This window comes from Pollicipes pollicipes, unplaced genomic scaffold (assembly GCF_011947565.3).
Source record: "Pollicipes pollicipes isolate AB1234 unplaced genomic scaffold, Ppol_2.1 Scaffold_6052;HRSCAF=7182_pilon_pilon_pilon, whole genome shotgun sequence".
Classification (NCBI taxonomy): Eukaryota; Metazoa; Arthropoda; class Thecostraca; order Pollicipedomorpha; family Pollicipedidae; genus Pollicipes; species Pollicipes pollicipes.
Window position 1 is genome coordinate 2,882,808 of NW_023596805.1, and position 19,739 is coordinate 2,902,546.

At 47.1% G+C, this 19,739-nt stretch overlaps 1 pseudogene; it reads left to right on the forward strand.

Moving 5' to 3' along the window:
* The first annotated feature begins 210 nt into the window (after positions 1–210).
* LOC119104691 (histone H1-like) lies at positions 211–19,587 on the forward strand (annotated as a pseudogene).
* Positions 19,588–19,739: the final 152 nt, after the last annotated feature.

Below are 19,739 nucleotides of genomic sequence, written 5' to 3' on the forward strand. Positions count from 1 at the left end.
TCACGTCATTTGTATATGCCATTTGGTGAACCAACGTGTGTACAACTGATGACGAGCCAGTTATTTCTGGAGTCACGGAAGGCAAGATAGAATGCCTTGCATCAATCATTGTTTCGTGGACGCGTACAACGTGAGTGCCCAGCGATAAAACGCACTTGCGCTGTAGCGGGAAGTTTTCGGCTCGCTCAAGGCTTCTAAAGACTCGCCGCTATGCTCGCCGCTGCGTCGGTGAGAGGAATTGAGTGCGGAGTGCCGCGGAGGGGAGGGGGGGGGGGGGATGTTGCGGCGCTCTGTGACTGATGTTACTTCGTTGCTGCCTCAGATTGTGATAATATAGGTAAGGACTTTTGCATCACCTTCTTGCGATTACAAGGTGTTTCGGCCCAGCTATGCCCGGTGAAGAGGCTGACCCGGTGTCCGCGGACGTGGTGGTGCCTTGTTTGACGTGCGCGTCTTTCGAGTATGACGGCGCGGCCAACGTTGTGGAGTGGTGGACGCAGACCAAACTCCTGTGTGAGCATCACAGCACCGCCATTAGCACAGTGCTTCCCCTGCGTCTGACCGGCGGGGCTTTTGCCGCATGGGCTCAGTTGCCGGCATAGGCTCGTGACTTGCAGGACGACGTGAAGAAAGCCCTGTTTGCGTCGTTTGCGCTGGACCAGTACGCGGCGTATGACGCATTCTCCAACCGGCGGATCCAGCCAGATGAGTCTGCATGTATTTGTGTGGTACACTTGAAGCGGCTGGTGATGTTCTTCGGCGGTGAGCCGGACCTCGCGCTGGCGTGCACGTTTGTCGTCGGCTCCCGGAGGGTGCACGCCAGGTGATCCGCGCCGGTTCTCGCGCAGAAGCGCTAGATCTGACCGGCGTTGTAGCGCGAGCTCGTGCCCATTTGAGTGACGAGAGACTTCCGACAGCAGAGGCAGCGGGTTGACCTCGGGGAGACGGCGGCCGCGCGGCCTGTGGTATGACGCGCGCTGACGTCACCGAGGGAGACACGCTCAGAGGTCATGATCTAGGAACCCCAAACTTCGACCAAAGGGAGTTCACGTCCAGGTCAACACGCCCTGTAAAGTTGGTGCCTCTAGCTTTCTTAGTTCCCGGGATCTCCGGGGAAAGGGTCAAATTGACCTGCCCCCTCCCCCCCCCCCCCCCCCCCCCCCGAGTGAAGGGTATCTAGCCCGCCGCCCGGGCGCGTGTTGATTATCACCGTTCTACAGCTACCAGGTACCAGCGCGAGCATTCTCTGTCATGATGCCATTAACATTTTTCGTTTATACTTAGTGTTGACGAGTGGATATTTCTGGAGTAACGGAAGGTAATATGACATACTTATATGCGTGCGTAGCGGACGTGACCATGCTCGAACCACCTCAGTGTAGGAGCGCTATATGACACCAATATAAATAGCTAATGAGACGACATGAGGTTTTTCGTTATGACGGTGCATTGCCGACTGGCGCCAGAGCCGGCCGGTAACGTACTAGTTAGACTACAGTGGTCGGCAATGTAACGTGCAGGCGCACATAAAAATAACCACTGTGTATTTTTGCTATCACTGTTCCACAGGTAGCGGGTGCCAGTGGAACCGCTGTCTCTGATGAAGCCATTGATATTTTGCCGGACCATACTCTAAAGGCGTATCTACTAAGCTCTAGTGAGACGGTTAGTACATGAATTATCGAAAGTAATATAAACTAATTTCATGATAGCGCAGACGACACCACCTTGCTCAAAGAAGGTTAAAGTGGAGGCACTATGAGACGCCAATATAAATTACTGACCGGACGAAATGACATTTATGCGTTAAGACGATGCTGAGACGAGACGGTGCTGTGCCGACTGTGGCCGGAGACGGTCGGTGGCGCGCTGGCCAGGTTACCGCGGCCGGGAAAATGTCTCATAGGTGAGATAAAGTGAAATAACCACTGTGCATTTTCTTTAGCGCCGTTCCACAGCTATCATGTGCCAGTGCAAGCGCTGTTTTCCATGACGTCATTGATATTTGCCGGTGGAAGCCCGAAAGGCGTATACCCTTAGATCTGACGAGCAGGGTGTTTCTGGAGTTACCGAATGCAATATAAAATACTTTGGTGCGTTCGCAGCCGGTGCGACCATACTCAAACGATCTCAGTGTAGGAGCCCTCTCCAACGCCAGTGCAAATAGCTTGTCACACGACATGACGTTTTGAGGTTACGACGGTGCACCGCCGAGTGGGTCGGAGCCGGCCGGTAGCGTGCAGGCGAGACCACGTTGGCCCGGTAATATTACTATAGGCAAACGGAAAAATAACCACTGTGTATTTGTGTTAGCACTGTTCTACAGCTATCAGGCGGAAATTTACCAGATTTATTGTATGATGTCATTCATATTTGCCGGTCGATATCCCAACGGCGTATGCACTAGGTGCTGACCATCCGGCTATTCTGCAGTTACGGAAAGCAATATAACATACTTGCATGCGTGGCAATAAAAAATACTTTGATGCCTGCGTGGCGGGTGTGACCGTTCTTAAACAATGAAGCTGAATGAACGCTATCTAATGCCAACACAAATCCCCGATCAGACGCTTCTCCACTTTTTCGCAATAACAAGGCATTGCCGACTGTGACCAGGGCTGGTTAGCGTGTTCGCCAGAATCCGGTCGCCCGGCAAAATTGCTTTCAAGCTGACGGCTTTTTACTAACTCTGTGTATTCGTTGGCAATGTTCTTCGGCTCGCAGGTGCCTGTGTAACAGCGTTCCTCGATGATGACATTGGTTTTTCCCGGTTGATGCCCCAACGGCGTGTGCGCGCCGTGCTGGGAAAAGGCTGTTTCAAGAATTACGAAATGCAATAGAAATTCTGTTGCATGTGCGTGTGGGATGTGACCGGGCTCAAGCAACGTCCTTATAGTAGCACTATAAGACGCAAAAGAACCCAGCAATCGGAGGGCATGACGTTTTTTGAGCCATGACTGTGCATTGGCACAAAACCCACAGCTGGCCGACAGCGTGTTGGCCACATTACCATGACCAGGCAGCACTGCTTATAGGTGCACGCAACGCAATGCACGGTGTATATTTGTTAGCACTGGCTTTGACTTATCAAATGCCACTGCAACAGCGTTATTCAATGACGCCATTGATTTTTCCCGACCAGTGCGGAAACGGCGTGTGCACTCCTTGTTGGCAAAGCTGATTTTGGAAATACGAAAGGCAGTGAAAAATACTTGTATGCGTGCACAGCGTGTGTGATGGTCCTGCAACAATGTCGTCGGAGGACTACCAAATGCCAAAATGAATCAATAATCGGAGGACATGCCGTTTTTGTGTTATGACGTCTCATCGCCGGCTATGGTCACATCTGTCCAGTAGCGTTTTGGCCAGATTACCGTCACTGGGCTTACTGTTTTTATATGTTTTTAGGTGCACATATGCATATTTTGTAGCGTTTACGCTATAAAATGATTATAGGTGCAGCCCAAATATCTATGCCAAACATAAACATAGGTGCACGCCAAATGCATATGAATAAAATGCTTATAGATACACCTTTGTGTCAATCCGTTAGCACTGTTCTCCAGCTAACAGGCACTAGTGCAGCAATGCTCTTTGATGAAGGCATCGATTTTTTCGCGATCGGTTTCCCAACGGCGTGTGCGCTCCGTCATGGCAAATGGGCTGTTTCTAGGACTACCGAAGGCAATGATGCCGTCCAAAGGTAAAACCCCATATGTTCATTTCTGGCCATTTGCCGTTTTTTACGTCATCTGATTCGTTTTGTCGTGCTGTATTCAGATATGTAAACCAACAGTTGAAATTTGCACATTGTTTTGCGTATGATAGTGCTCGCCCAAGACCATGGTTTGAGCGCGACCACACCCGACGTGTACGCATAAAATGATTTTTATTGCGTTCCATTATTCTAGAAAAGGCCGGTTTGCGAGCACGGAGTACGCAAGACGTGGCGGCATCGACCGGGAAAAAAGATGAAGGAATTAAAGTGCACTGGCACCTGAGAGCTTATCAACAAAGCTAACGAATATGAACAGTGGTTGTTTTGGCGTGCGATTGTATCTAATTTTGTGGGACTCCCGTAATCTGGCCAGGCTGCCACTCGCACGCTGTCGCCACATTCGGAAATGTACAGTCATAACGCAAAACATGTCATATTGTGCGACTGGATATTTGTATTGAAGTTTGAAATTCCTCCAGCAAAGGTATTGTTTGAAAACGGTCACATGCGCCAAGCACGCATCAAAGTATTTGTCATTACCTTCCGTAGATCTGGAAGCAACAGGCTCGCCAGCACGGACTGAAAAAGCCATTGAAGCATTACCGGGAAAAATAATTGACGTCATGATAAGAACACTGTTACACTGGCACCTGATAGGTGATGAACAGTGTTAGGGAATATACTCAGGGGATTGCGTTGCGTGGGCCTATAAGCAATATTTTCTGGTGAGAGCAATCTGGCTAACACACTTTAGGCCAGCTTGTTGGCTAGCTTGCACCGTGATTGCGGAAAAAAACATGTCTTCCAATCTGCGATTCATTTCGTCGTTTGATAGTGCTTCCACGGCATGTTGTTTATGCGCGGTCACACCCGCCGCGCACGCATCAAATGCCTTTTTGTTGCGTTCCGTATTTCCAGATACAGCCGGTTCACAGCACAGGTACACAGGCCGTTGGGGCATCGGCCAAGTACAAATAATGACGTCATCAAATAAATGTGTTCCCTTGGCACGTGACAGCTTAAGAACTGCTCACAAAGACGTACACTGGATTGCTTGTCGTGCACCTATCAGCATTTTTGCCGGGCGATCGTAGTCTGGCAAGAACGGTACCGACCAGCTGTGGCCACATTACCGTCACCTCACCGTCACAACGAAGCAAAAGAACAAGCATCTAATCGAGAATGTTTAACGTTTATTAGTCCTCCCAGAATGGCATTGTGTGATCACGGCCACATCCGCCGTGCACGCATCAAAGTATGTTTTATTGCAACCCGTAACGTTAGAACAGCTGGCTCGCCAACGTGGAGTACACACGCAATGGCACATCGAGGGGAAAAATTAATATGGTCATCAAAGAACGCTGTTGCGATAGCATTTGGTTAGCCGCAGAGCAGTGGCAACAAAAATGCACAGTGGTTGTCTTGACGAGCGCCTGACAGTAATTTTACCGTGCGACCATAATCTGGCCAATCTGCCAACGGCTGTCTCCAGCCACGGTCAAGAATGCGCTGTTGTAGCGAAAGCAGGTCCTATCTTCCGAGTGGCGGTTTTACAGTAAAACTTGATATCCTTCAAAAACGACATTTCTGCGTACGGCGACACCCGGCATGCACAGTATTTCTCATTGCATTTCGTAATTCTAAACACAACCCGTCCTTAAGCATAGAAGGCACACTCCGCTGGGGCACCGACCGGAAAAAACAATGACTTCATCAAAAACTGCTCTTGCACTGGCATTTGAAAGCTGAATAACAATGGCTACGAATACACTGTGGTTGTCTTGGCGTGCGCCTATCAGTAATTTTTCCTTGGCGACCGAGGCTGGTCACACGTTATTGACTAGTTATGTAGACGGCCGGAAAAACACCGCGATAACGCAAAAATTGTCATGTCGTCCGATCTGGGATTCATTTTTGCGTGTGATAGTGCTCCCGCAATGGCGTTGTTCGTGCACTGTCACACCCGCCGTGCAAACGTCAAAGTATTTTTTATTGACTTACGTAATTCTGTAAACAGGTGGTTCGCCGGCACTGGGTGCACACACAGTTTGGACACGGACGGAAGAAAATCAGTGTCGTCAAAAGGAACGCCATTGCACTAGCTCCTGGTGGCTGACGGAGGTACACAGTTGATTGCGTTGTATGCACCTGCGAGCATTTTTGCCCAGTGAGGGTAATCTGCCCAAAGCGCTAGTGGCCAGCTGTGACCACAGTTAGCAATACACCGTCATTACGCACAAAACGTCATATCTTTCGATCAGTGACTTATTTTATCGTTTGATAGCGCTCCCACGACATTGTTTGAGGACAGTCACATCCGCCATAGACGCATAAATGTATGTTTTTTTCCTTCCGTATTTCTAGTAGCAGCCGGTTTGACATCACGGAGTGCACACGCCGATGGTGCATCGGCAGAAAAAAATCAGTGATGCCATTTAATAACGCTATTGCGCTGGCACATGATAGCTGAAAAAGAGGGCTAACAAACACACACAGTGGTTGTGCTGGTGTGAACTTGTAAGCAGTTTTGCCCGGTGACGGTAATCTGGCCAACACGCTACGGCGTGCTATCGCCACAGGAAGCAATACGTGACGCCCAAAAATGACATGTGATCCGATTGGGGATGTATAATTACGTTTGATAGTCCTCTCACAACGACCTTGTTTGAGCACGGACACACCTGTCGTGCACACATCAATGTATTTTGTATTTTTTTCGTAATTATAGAAACCACCGGGCTCGCCAGTACGAAGTGCCCACGCCATTAGGTCATCGACCTGGAACAATCAACGACGTCATCAAAGAACGCTGTTGCACTGGCCCCTGATACCTGAAGAAAAGTGCTAACGAATATACCCAGCGGAGTTTGACATCTGCACACCTAACGAATTTGGCTCGGTGACGGTAATCTAGCCAGCACACTACCGGCCAGCTTGTGGCCACCGTTGTAACGCAAAGGACCTCATGTATTTCGATCGGTAACACATTTTGTCCTTTCAAAGTGCTCCCACATCGACAATGTTTGAGTAAGGCCATACCTGCGGTGCCTGTTAACTAAAAATATTTTGTATTGCCTTGCGTAATTCTAGAAAGGGCAAGTACGCAGTACAAAGTGCACACGTTAGCATCATCGAGCGCAATGACGTCATGAAAGAACGCTGCTGTATTACCATCCACTGGCTGAAAGCCAGTGCTAACGAAGATGCATAATGGATTACGCCGCGCGCACATACAAATAATTTTGCCCGGTGACGGCAGGGGTGAGAAAAGCCTCGGATTTACTGGATATGATCGGTGACAAAGACTTATACCTTTGCAAACCAATTGGTGACAACGTTCTGAAAATGGAAACAAATTTCAGCGGACAAGACCATATCATAACAGATTATCTTTGCTCCACGAAACTTAAAGCTCAGTACTGGTCTGTCGTCGCTAACGCTTGAAGCGTGAGCACAAGACGAAAGGCTGACGTTTCGCTGTATGATCAAGTTGAGCCATAAGATGCTGCCAAACGTAGCTTTAATCAGGATAGTTTTTAGCAGTTGCCAGAAATATACTAGGAACTTTACTATATCAGTGCTGACGCACAGATGAATGGCGACGCAGTGCTTTTCCCATGCCCCTCAGATCAGTGCTTTTTCCCATTTTTTTTTTTCAGCGAAGATTCACTTCAAATACTAAACAGAATAAAATACCAAACAACTAGACTTACTGCTAGTCATAAGAATCGTTCTCGGCCACAGCATCTCTCGACGGACGTAGTTTGCCACGCAGCGTTTTAAAGTGACGTGTCATTTGAGGCAGGTGGATTTTATTGCTCGCCACAAGGTAATGCGTTGGGTTCAGTGCAAGACTGTGGGCTGCTGTTGCTTGCGTTGATGTCGTGAGAAGCTGACTGGCTAGAAAACGTATCTGAACGTCAGTTTTTTAAGGTAATAATGTTAAAAAGCCTCACCGATCCAGGAGGGCTGTTTTTGTGGATACTTTAGCTGTAACCTTAGAGGTAGACGGAGGTCGTTGAAGCGACACATGTTTAAGATTCATCCGGGGGTTTCTGCTGCTGAGAGTACGGGCGGCTTTGAGATCAGATGCCGAGTATCGCTGGTGTAGGCCTCTCGCATTTCCACTGCACCCCAGGCTTAGCGCGCTGATCGGTGGGCAGGCGCGAGATAAAACGGTAATAGTTGCATCATATTGCATATAAAGAAGCTAAATAAAGGTGCGAGAGGCGTTTAAAAATGTTGTTTGCATCTGTTGATATCAATATTTTATGGGTTTTGCTCTAAACGATTGGGAGCTTGTATGGAAGTGTGAGTTCTGCACCGGCAGTGACTATGCCAAGTTAATGAAGGTCGCCAACGCTTCCAGCTGATTGTGCGATGGCGTCACAAAACCAAAAGTGATATTGTTTCATGTGCTTGTAGAACCATGTTATCGGTACATGTAGGGCTGCGGGGATGCAGTTTTGCAAAATGCGTGAGGGAAATGGAGGTAAGAAGGAGAGGATGCAGAATAAACATGGCTGAACCTGCCTCCGAAATGCACAAATGCAAAAATGCAAAATCAATGAAATGCAAACAGATCCAAAATCAATGACGTCACCGATGAGCGCTGTTGCCCTGGCACCTCACCGCCGGAAAACATTGCCGACGTTTATAAACAGTGGATTACAGGAAGTGCTTTTTATGACATTCCGTACTTCTTGGAACAGCCAGTTCGCCAGCAAGGAGTTCGAACGCTCTTGGGGTACCGACCAGAAAAAATAAATGCCGTCATCAAAGGACGCTGTTGTTGTCGTACCTAAAATCTGAAGAATAATTGAATAAGAACACATCACATTATATATAAAAATACAATGTAGTGACATGAATAATAATTAATAATAATTGAGGAACGATATTGCTAGCAAATGCGCACAATGGATGGCTCGGCATGCACCTATGAGAAGTTTAATGCGGCAACGGTAAACTAGAAGAAACACGAGCACCCATGCCGCAGAGGTTTTCAAAGGTAATTTGCCACTTCAATATGATTTTGCCAACATTTGGAACCTAGTGAGATATAACAGCATGTAATTAATCCATTGCATGCCATTATACTAGCAATTTATTTAGGCGGTAGGAACACGTCAGCACAGCCCGTCAATGCACGCGCTTTGTATAAGCTTGCATGATAGAGTTTTGCAAAATTGTCTTTCACTTCATAATTTTGAAAATATGCGTGCACAGTGGGTGTGGCCGTGCTCGAAAAATACCCTTGAATGAACACTATAAACGCCAAATTACATCTGAGATCGAAGGATATGCCGCTTTTTTGTACGATGCCGGTGCATTCCCGACAATCGCCACAGCCGGCCACTGACGGTTTGCTCAGATTGCTCTCACCGGGCAGAAAGCCTTACAGGTGCACGCCAAGAAATTCACCGTGTATATTCGTAACCATTGTTCTTCACCTATCCGGTACAAGTGCAACATCTATATTTGATGGTCATCCATCTTTCCGGTCGATACCTCACCGGCATGTGCAATCCGTGCCAGCCAACCAGATGTGTATAAAATTACGAATGGGAATAATACATTTTATAACCCGAGCACGGCCTGCTCCATCATGATCACACAACGCCATTTTTGGATAACTATCAAGCACAAGTGTTAATCCTCGATCGAGGGACATGACTATTTTTGCGTTATCATGGTGCATTGCTGACTGAGACGACAGAGTTGCGATAACATTTTGGCCAGGTTACGGTCTCACCAAAAATTATTTCAAGCACAAGCCAAAACAACCACTGTGTGTGTTCGTTAGCAATGTTGTTCACCTATCAGGTGCCAGTGTAACAGGGTTCTTAATTAAAGGGAATGTTCCACGTTTACATGGGGGTTTGAACTGAAAAAGCCATCTTGAGGACATTTTGATGCAGTTCATGGCCGTGCCCTCTTTGAGAACCAAGATTTTCTGGTTCCTGAGTTAAGCGCCGGCAAAAGTGCGAACAAGTTTATTGGGAGACTACTTTAAAGTCACCTTAGCATTGATGTCGTCATAGAAACGCCGTACGATTGCCGTCATATTACAGACTGTTTTCTGCTTATGGTCAAAACAGTATGGCCGCCCCTACATTCGCAAGAGTGATGATGCGGCACGTGTGATACAATCCGCGGAAGGTGACCTGACCTGCCTGCTAGCAAGATTTCGGTGCTGAATGCCTGTCGCTAACGTAACTGTGAACAATTTCGGGTTGTGCGGCACTTGTCGCCAACGAAACTCCCTCCGGTGTCCTTGTACAGGTTTATCGCTTAGCAAAGCATTATAGAATTAGGAAAATATTGCAGTATTTATATATATATATATATATATATATCTCTCTCTCTCTCTCTCTCTCTCTCTCTCTCTCTCTCTCTCTCTCTCTCTCTCTCTCCCTCTCTCTCTCTCTCTCTCTCTCTCTCTCTCTCTCTCTCTCTCTCTCTCTCTCTCTCTCTCTCTCTCTCTCTCTCTCTCTCTCTCTCTCTCTCTCTCTCTCTCTCTCTCTCTCTTACTAAATATTCAGCAAATATTGTAGGACAAATTTAAATCATGAACAAGAAAAAACTGTGTCCTAAAAGTATAAACACTTGAGTTTGGTAAGCCGCTACCTCATAGGCTTGACATAGAGTAGGCAACTAATGTAGCATCTAGTGTAACGGCACGGGTCAATAGTGTCATTGTGGACTACCTCAGTGCTATATTGTGGCATGGTATAATGAACAATGATAATTTTGTAATGTGATCACTGCTGCTTTCATAATAACTTTCATCATGAAGAGATGGGGCAAGCATGTCTTCTTGTATTACCTCCGCAGCTGGCATAGGAGTGATCAACAACACATGATACAAGGTATAACTCACTTTCATCACAGCACACAACCAATAAGTGACATCACTTGTTTAGTCTGTTTTGGGACTCCACAAAACGTAGATGACAAAGTGCAAACACATCTTCTGCTTCCACAGTCATGCAACATGCTGTAGCCATCAGACTGCTTTACTCAAAAATGCTTTTCGTGCAAGTAATAACCAATTCATAACAAAAAAATATCACATACAGTAAAATGTCACTGTGAACCTGCTGACCTTCCACAATGTTGCAGACATGGCAAGTGCATGTGGTTATGGTTCGATGGGCGAAATGCAAGGAAGTCATGAAGCCGTCGACCCCGGACAATGATAACTCACGAGCAATGCTTGCCTGCATACACAAGTTGTTAAGACAGTGTGTGTGTGTGTGTGTGTGTGTGTGTGTGTGTGTGTGTGTGTGTGTGTGTGTGTGTGTGTGTGTGTGTGTGTGTGTGTGTGTGTGTGCGTGCGTGCGTGCGTGTGTGTGTGTGTGCGTGTGTGTGTGTGTGTGTGTGTGTGTGTGTGTATGTGTGTGTGTGTGTGTGTGTGTGTGTGTGTGTGTGTGTGTGTGTGTGTGTGTGTGTGTGTGTGTGTGTGTGTGTGTGTGTGTGTGTGTGTGTGTGTGTGTGTGTGTGTGTGTGTGTGTGTGTGTGTGTGTGTGTGTGTGTGTGTGTGTGTGTGTGTGTGTGTGTGTGTGTGTGTGTGTGTGTGTGTGTGTGTGTGTGTGTGTGTGTGTGTGTGTGTGTGTGTGTGTGTGTGTGTGTGTGTGTGTGTGTGTGTGTGTGTGTGTGTGTGTGTGTGTGTGTGTGTGTGTGTGTCAGATGGTCGGGCGGGTAACATGCGAATATGGCAAAGTACGAGGCATGCTCTACGAGATATAATAACTGGTGAAACATTAGATAACATATTGTACATCCGAACATCTCCGTAAGTTGTTCGGTGCATTAGCGAGGGGCCTTAGTCACATAGATGAGACAGTAGTATTAGCGTTATTCATCGGGAAAACGAGGAGAATAGAGACAAAATTAGGTTGATGTTTCGGGCAACATGCCTCCCTAGAAACAACAGCAGAAGTGAATTCCTTCAGCTATTATCTGGAGAAAAGCATGTTGCGGAAATATGAACCCAACTGTGTCTCTATTCTTGTGTTTTTTTCCGAGGAACAAGGCCAACATTACTGTCTTATCTGAATATGTAGTCGAAGTACGAAGTTGCAAATCGTAATGACAATTGTCTTTGCATAATGGCCTGCAGTTGGTGAAGGTCAGTCTCGTCTCTGACGTCAAAAAATATGTCTTTGTTTTCGATAAAAAAGCATGACCACGTTCAGGTCAAACAGTTACCAGGGTTACAGTGCGTCTAACGGAAATACTGACGACATCGCCGAAAAAAGGAAAAGTGTATTTTAACACACGCTGAGGTGGAGGTGTCAAATTGACCCCCCCCCCCGAGGCTTTTTCAAAATGGTTTCCGAACAGCGTGGCGTAGTCGCGCCAAATTTTGCATAGCTGTAGACAATTGCATATCGAATCGCCTGGCATTAAACACTTCGATGCACCTGATAAGGTTTATGGCCTATGTCAGGTCAAGGTCAGGCCATGGTTCTAAAGAAGGTAATTTTTAGGGAATCGTTCAAACTGATCCAACAACGGAGTGCCATAAAGTCATATATTTTTGAGACGCTTTCTTAGGCAACACCACATTTGAACAAACTTCTTTTTGTCGTAGGATCAGGTATGGGGCAAGACCAAGATCAAAACCAACCTGTTTTATTACTCTAGAGATTGCTGTATGGGTTAGTTTCTGATGCCCATTTCAAATTTATTGATAACAGGAGCCTCATTGTACACCTTCAACGAACTTCTTGAAGGTCAAAATAGGCAACTGACCTGAAATCACCCTGATCAACATGGCTTTTTTAGGAATAGACCGCTTAGCTTAATCTTTGTGGCTTATTCAAATGCAAAACTCAAAACAGTCTCGTATGGTTTTCAGTCACTATGACCTTTGCCCCCATGACCATGATTTTCAGTCACCCCGACCACCACGACCTAAGCAGCCACCATGACCTTTGAAAGTTCAAGTAAGGTCACTGACCTAAAATGACGTGGTGACGCTTTGCTTAGAACAGTTATCTAGGTTCTAGAAGACCTTTGGAAACCAACCCGAAGTTTTACATTGTTTCACCATGTTCCACTCGAAATTCGTAGCCTGGGAGGCTCAAACCTTGATCTAAGTGAGCTCACATACAGGTCAAGATACCCTGTAAATTTGGTGTCCTTACCTTTCTTAGTTCCCAAGATCTCAGGGTGGGGGATCAAATTGACCCCCACCCGAGCGAAGGGTATCCGACCGGCCACCCGGGCGCGGGTTCACTAATGCCATTATATGCTATATTTGCATGTCACATGGCGTGTATCATGCTAACGCGAAAGATATGCGCTACTTGAGCTTCCATGAAACCCCTAACGTGGTCACACAATGTAAAATGGACACCAGAACACAAAAGCTACAGCATATCGTGGATAGCGTGTTTAAGAACATAAACGCCTGCTTCACGCTTCGAAAAATAAAATGGGCCGGAATCTGAAAGTTATTGGGTGACGGTGAAGGACGGTAAAAACAGAACAGCTTCGTCTTGAGTTGTGTGATACTAGGTCCAGAAATGCACAGTTCTTTATCGTTGCCAAGTTCCTTCTCGTGCCTAACATTTTTCACCTCTAGGGTTTTCACCAGGATTTTGTTTGACGCCGACGAACATTTATATAACTATGTTTGAATTCAACACCGGATAGCTAAAAACAGGCAAACTTTATTCTATTACTAAGAGATGAATCCATCCCTCAAGCACAGCATTCGGGCGACATCGGGAGGTGGTGAATAGTTTGATAGTCGGGTGATTTCCTTTTTTCCGAAACGTCGTCATAGATGTGCCTTGCATACAAACAATCGGTGCCGCATCATTGATGCTTAGGAACCTTGGCATACGTGTTTTGTCAAGCAAGTTAGTGTTGCCAGCATTAACATGCTTCAGATTATTAGAGACACATTTTGTATTATACTATATATGATAAATTATATAGCATATTATATATATTATATGAGTCTTTGATAATAGCTTCCGTACACGCTCTCTTAACATACACACTTCGCATCGTGCGCACTACGCACATTCGTTGATTATAAACGGTGTATGAATTTGCTTAACGCACAAGTTCTCTTTCCATGCACATTTTTGTCCAGAATCGTTGTCTTGGTGATGATTGATATCAGGTTTCCAACTTTATTGTTGCCCGCAACAGCAGCGTACAACTGGCAAGCTTTGCCTGCGAGGTCATACTGTTATGGCGTAATCAGAAACTACTACAACTAAGCCGTGATTTCGACCTGGAGCTTAGTAGCAATAAAGTGGTAATATATATATATATATATATATATATATATATATATATATATATATTTGTGTGTGCGTGTATGTGTGTGCGTGTGTGTGTGTGTGTGTGTGTGTGTGTGTGTGTGTGTGTGTGTGTGTGTGTGTGTGTGTGTGTGTCGCAAACTTAAGCGTCAGCATTTTGCGGGTTGTGCGGCACTCATCGCCAACGCAGCATTTTCCTTATTTTTATGCCATAGGTCAATGTTATCCAAAGAGTACGCCACTCCTTGCCAAAAATAAGAACACCGAAAAAGAACGGCGTTCTTCCGAATGTCATAAAAAGAAGACGCTACGTCAAATCTGTCTTTTTCCTGCTGGCGTTTCTCCTTCTACTAATGCATTTCTTGGACAGCTCAGCTGGCGCCTTGTGTACCGGAGCAAAGAACTTCGCACGGGCTATGGGCTAGCAAAGTATTATATAATTAAGGAAATATTACAGTAATTTTATATGTATATTTTACTGAATATTGCACAAATATTGTAGGATAAGTTTAAATTTTGAACAACCAAAATTGTGTGTACAGGTACAAACTTACTTGCATTACCATGAACTCCCGTTGGAACTTTGCTTTGAAGGGAGCTCACGGTAAAATGCGGTGTTATAACCGAAAACCTGTGCGGAAATCGCGGGAAAACCTGCAATTTCAAAGTCCCGCGGATTGTGCAAGTGTGGGATCACTCTTCTTTTCTATTAGAGTGTGAATCAGGCGCTTGAAATGGGTGTGATCACTGGTGGTGCGTGCCAGTGGCTTGTATTGATTTTTATGTGGTGGAGAGTGTGCTTGCGAGGTTTTTTATTTCTGAGAGAAATAAATATTGTTGGCATTCCTTAAATCTAATGACTTCCAACAAAATGTGACACAGTGATACCTGTATCGATCTTTAGGTTTGTGTTTGAACATGACAAGCAAGCGACGTCGGCAAACTGAAAGAAACGCTAGCACCCATACTGCAGGGGTGTTCAAAGACAATTTGCTACTTTATTATGATCTTGCCAACATCTTGAACCTATTGAGGTTTCACAGTATATAATCAATCCATTGCCTGTCATTGTATTAACCATTCATTTAGGCAAGAGGGACAGGTCAGTACGGCTCATTAAAGCACCTGATATAAGCTCGCATGATACAGCTTCGCAAAATTGTCTTTCACTTAAAAGAAGTCTGAAAATATGGTGCTGTAGTCTTAGGAATGAGTATACTGCTATCTTAACAAGTTTTGTATGCAGGCAAGCATTACTTGCGGGTCATCAATATCATAGTCACTGCAACATGTGTGAGATGCTGGGTGCTGAGAAAGGAGGGAAGTATGGCTGTTGGTTTCTTGGATAACACTTAATAGTATTTTTATAATAGGCCTTGTGTGCACTGGCGGCTTATCACTTCCCTGCATTTCGCCCGTCTAGCCATGACCACATTCAGTTGTTATGTCTTTAGCATTGTGCAAGGCCAGCAGGTTTGCAGTGTCATTTCACTACAGGCAGTGTTTTCTTGCTATACATGCGTTATTGCTTGTGCGAACAATATTTCTGAGTGAAGCAGCCCGATGTCTGCAGCATGGTGCATGGCCGTGGAAGCAGAAGACGTGTTCGCATCTTTGTCACCTATGTTTTGTGGATTCCCAAAGCATGCTGAGCAAGTGATATCACTTATTGGTTGTGTGCTTTACTGGAAGTGATTTGTATATTGCATCATGTGTTTTCGGTCAGTTATATGTCAGATGCGGAGTTAATACAGGAATGCACGCTTGACGTATTTTTTCATGATAAAATTCATCACGAAGGCAGCAGGGGTTGCAGTACAAAAACCATGTCATTATTCAGTATGTCATACCACAGTGCAGCACTGAGATAGTGTCACAATGACACTGTTGACCCCTGCCATTACACAATTAACCAACATTGGTTGACTACTCTATGTCAAGACCATGATATAACAGCCTATAATTTATGAATGACTGGTAACAACTGATTTAACAACGCCAAAGGTCTATCACCAGCAAGTATGCTGCTGCACCACAATGGTTATATCAGGGTTTGCAAGTAATTGCATAAATAATCCAGAGCAAGAAATTGGTAGCTCAAGTTGACCATCTTTACCATAGTACTAGCAATGCTTTGACAATCTATTGATAGCAATGTTACAGATCCATTGTTATTTTTTGCATGGGACTGTATTTCCACTCACCACTAATAAAGAAAGCAACTACTGTGCACATCACAAGATATCAATGTGAGGACTGCAGCACTGCAGGCAAGGATAAGTCAACAATACGGTAATGACATCCTGAACAGTCCTTGGCAGGTTTCGGTAAGGCATTCATGACGTTATATGACAGTCTTCACAGCATATCGTGCTTTAATATTACTAATCTGCCTGAAAAGATGGCGATCGCTACTATGTCAAACAACCAACCAAACCATCTTTTACGACCAGTACCAAGACAAAAAATCCATTAACAAGTCAGTCACCAATCCGCCACCCAACACGGCGCCCGCGACGAGAACGGCCGGTTGGCGTCAGGTTTCGTGCGTTCCGAAGTATTCTTTGAGTCTGGCTGCCGGATGCTGCCAGGTATTGCTGTCGTCACTAAACCATTCCATGACACCACCAAACAATGACGTAATGGGGCGCAATTTTTCAAGCTTTGAAATTTTGCTACTTATGGTCGTTTTTAAACCTTAAAAGCTTACCAATAGTTACAAGTAAGCTTTTTCCAACAGATCTGATACTTATCTCAATATCCCCAAATGTGGAACATTCCCTTTAACGTAAAATCAGGTCTGTCAGTACCAAAATCTGTGCCATCATCAATCATCGACACTCAGGCCATGGAGCAGTGATCTGAAGTACTGAATATCGCCATTTTCAGGTTGCATCCTGCACAACACACCACACGCGAAACGAAACGAAACGGAATAGGTAACATAAAAATGGTTTCGGTGGGAGAGACGTCCGTTGAATTTCTGAGTGATTATTGCTTCGGGCGTAACAACACAAAAGTATATGTGTTGTGTAACAGCTCCGTTTTCAAGGCAACTTCGGACAAATACTGTTAAATGATCTTTGACCTGGCTTGTAATTGGTGGTATAGAGCGGTCTTCCTGGAACTACGACGGTCCACCAATGAGACGGAATTTGACATGGCAGACCTGTGAAGCCTAACTGAGGCCCAACTATGATGGTTAAAGAGGCCTCATCTGGTTTAGCTATATAGGCCCCATCTGAGCAGGCTGTATGTGTCCTAGTTGGACATACCCATGTGGGCCCCAGCTGAACATGCCCACGTGGTCTCAACTGTGTAGACCAAGTGAGCCCATGTTGCATACAGTTAGGCTCCATGTGGACCCCAGGTGGGCTGGCCATGTGATACCCACCTGGTTTCCCATGACATGCTCACATGCAACCGAAATGTGTCTTAACTGGGCAGTCCAGGTGGGCTCCATGCCGGCTCCAGTTTGGCCCTGTATGGGCCACGGGTGGGTTTCCCACAGGGAGCTAGAATCGCTTTTGAACTAGGGTGGTAGTGAAAAATTCCATCGCAAAAAGACCGTGCAGGAGTGAAAAAGATCAATTTACAAATGATGAAACTTATGAGCTCTTTGAGAACTTATGAGTTGTCTTTGTTTGCTGAAGCATCAATCATGGGGTTCTTGGGCTTGGAGGTACCTGGCGCCCTTGATCGGTGCGTACATAGACATGATTCAGATGTTGGTGAGGCAGGGCATAGCCATAGGTGTCCACGTTCTGTGGAGCCTCGTTTATGCTTGGTGGTTTCAAGTGAGCTCGGTTTTGGATGACATCTGAAAACCTCAGAAAGGGAAATAGGGGTTTGGCATGTACGATTAAACAATGTCAGGCAGGAGTGAAAAATTTACATGAAATATGGGGAAAATGAGTGAAAAATTTCTCCTCATAGGGTGTTGCTTTACACCCAAAGTCGGCAATTCTAGGACACTGGTTTCCCATGTGGGATCCAGGTGGTTGCACATGACATGCCAACATGGGCCGAAGTGGGCGACCCTGATAGGTCCCATATGTACCACGAGTGCCCGTTAGAATGGGAGCACGGTCTCATCGCTGGTGGGCACCTCTTGGTGATGGAACACACTTAAAAGTGTCTGCGCGTCCGGCAGAGGTTCAACGCGACGTCCACAGCACACTCGGCGTGCGCTGCGAACACGCCCAAGACTGCGTTGGCGCAGAACAAAAAAGCGCTGCCTATTCAGAAGGCGACAGCAGCAGCCGAGAGTCGAGTGGCTAATGGCGCGACAAGTTCAGCCTCGCCCCGATTGTCGCTCATCAAGCGGAATAGCTTATCAACGCGTGCTCATCGCTGAGACGTCATCTCAGCCATGGACAATATGACAACATGCGCGGCGAACACGCCGCCGATTTGACTGCTCTGCGTGCAAAGTTCACGCGTCAAATCACAGCGGCGACGCAACAGGCCGGCAGGTGAACAGACACAACGCTACGTTGGCACTCAACAAACGCTGGGCACTATGCGGCTTGTGCGTGGTGGGCGCCAAACGGCTGGAAGCGAGTCGTTGTCTTGCGCTTGGGTCACACACTGCTTGGTGCTGCGCAGGCCGTCGGTGAACGGCTCGCCGGTCGTAGCATGATTGTGTCCGGCATCTGTCGGCGCTGGGTGTGGACCGTTTCACGGTGCACGTGCGGCATGGCTCTGCGAAAGTGCACGGCGGCACGAGGCCAGCCGGCGACCGCTCGACGGCGTCGACCGGACGTCGCGCGCGGACGCGCGCCGAGTGCTTCCAGCGGCCGGTTCGGACACTGGCCGAGAGTAAATCGCCGCCGCCACCCAGCGCCATGGTGCGTGCTGTGATTACCCGAGAGAGAGGCTGCCGACGCGCGTTCGCAGATGAGTGCTAGCCATATTTCTGGCGCGCTCACGGGGCGCCGTGACGTCACGGCTAGACGGTCGCGCGGTACGGTGCAGTGGCTGGCGTGTGCCCAGCACTCTGCGCGTGCAGCCGGCATTCTGTATTCCGCCATGACTGAGACGTCCGCCGCACCAGCCGTCGCCCCGCCGCCAAGGCGGCCAAGGCCAAGGTGCCTCGGGCCAAGCGCGTTCATCCGCCTACCAGCGAGATGGTGCGCGGCGCCATTAAGGGCCTCAAGGAACGCGGCGGGTCGTCGCTGATCGCCATCAAACAATACATCGCCGCCAACCACAAGGTGGACGCCGAGAAGCTGGCACTTTTCATCAAGCGCGTTCTTAAGTCCGGCGTGACCAGCGTTGCGCTTGTGCAGACCAAGGGCAAGGGTGCCAGCGGCTCGTTCAAGCTGTCGGCCGCCACGAAGGACAAGGCCGCCAAGAAGCCGACCAAGCCGCCCAAAAAGAAGTCCGCCGGACCGGCCAAGGCCAAGAAGACGCCCAAAAAAGGCCGCCAAAAAGCCGGCTGATAAGAAGAAGGCCACCAAGTTACCGGCCAAGGCTAAGAAGGCCAAGCCCACCAAGGCCAAAAAAGCCAAGTCGCCGGCCAAGAAGCCCAAGGCGCCCAAGCAAAAAAAGTCGCCGGCCAAGAAGGCCGCCAAGAAATAGGCTGGTGTGCGTGCCATCACCTCCGCCCGTCGGGGTGCTGCAATGGCTCTTATCAGAGCCACGTAACTCGCTCTTACATTATCAGGTCGCAGACTGACTGTCACGCATAACCGGACTGACATGCCGTCATGGGTGAGGACTTTGGCCTGTTT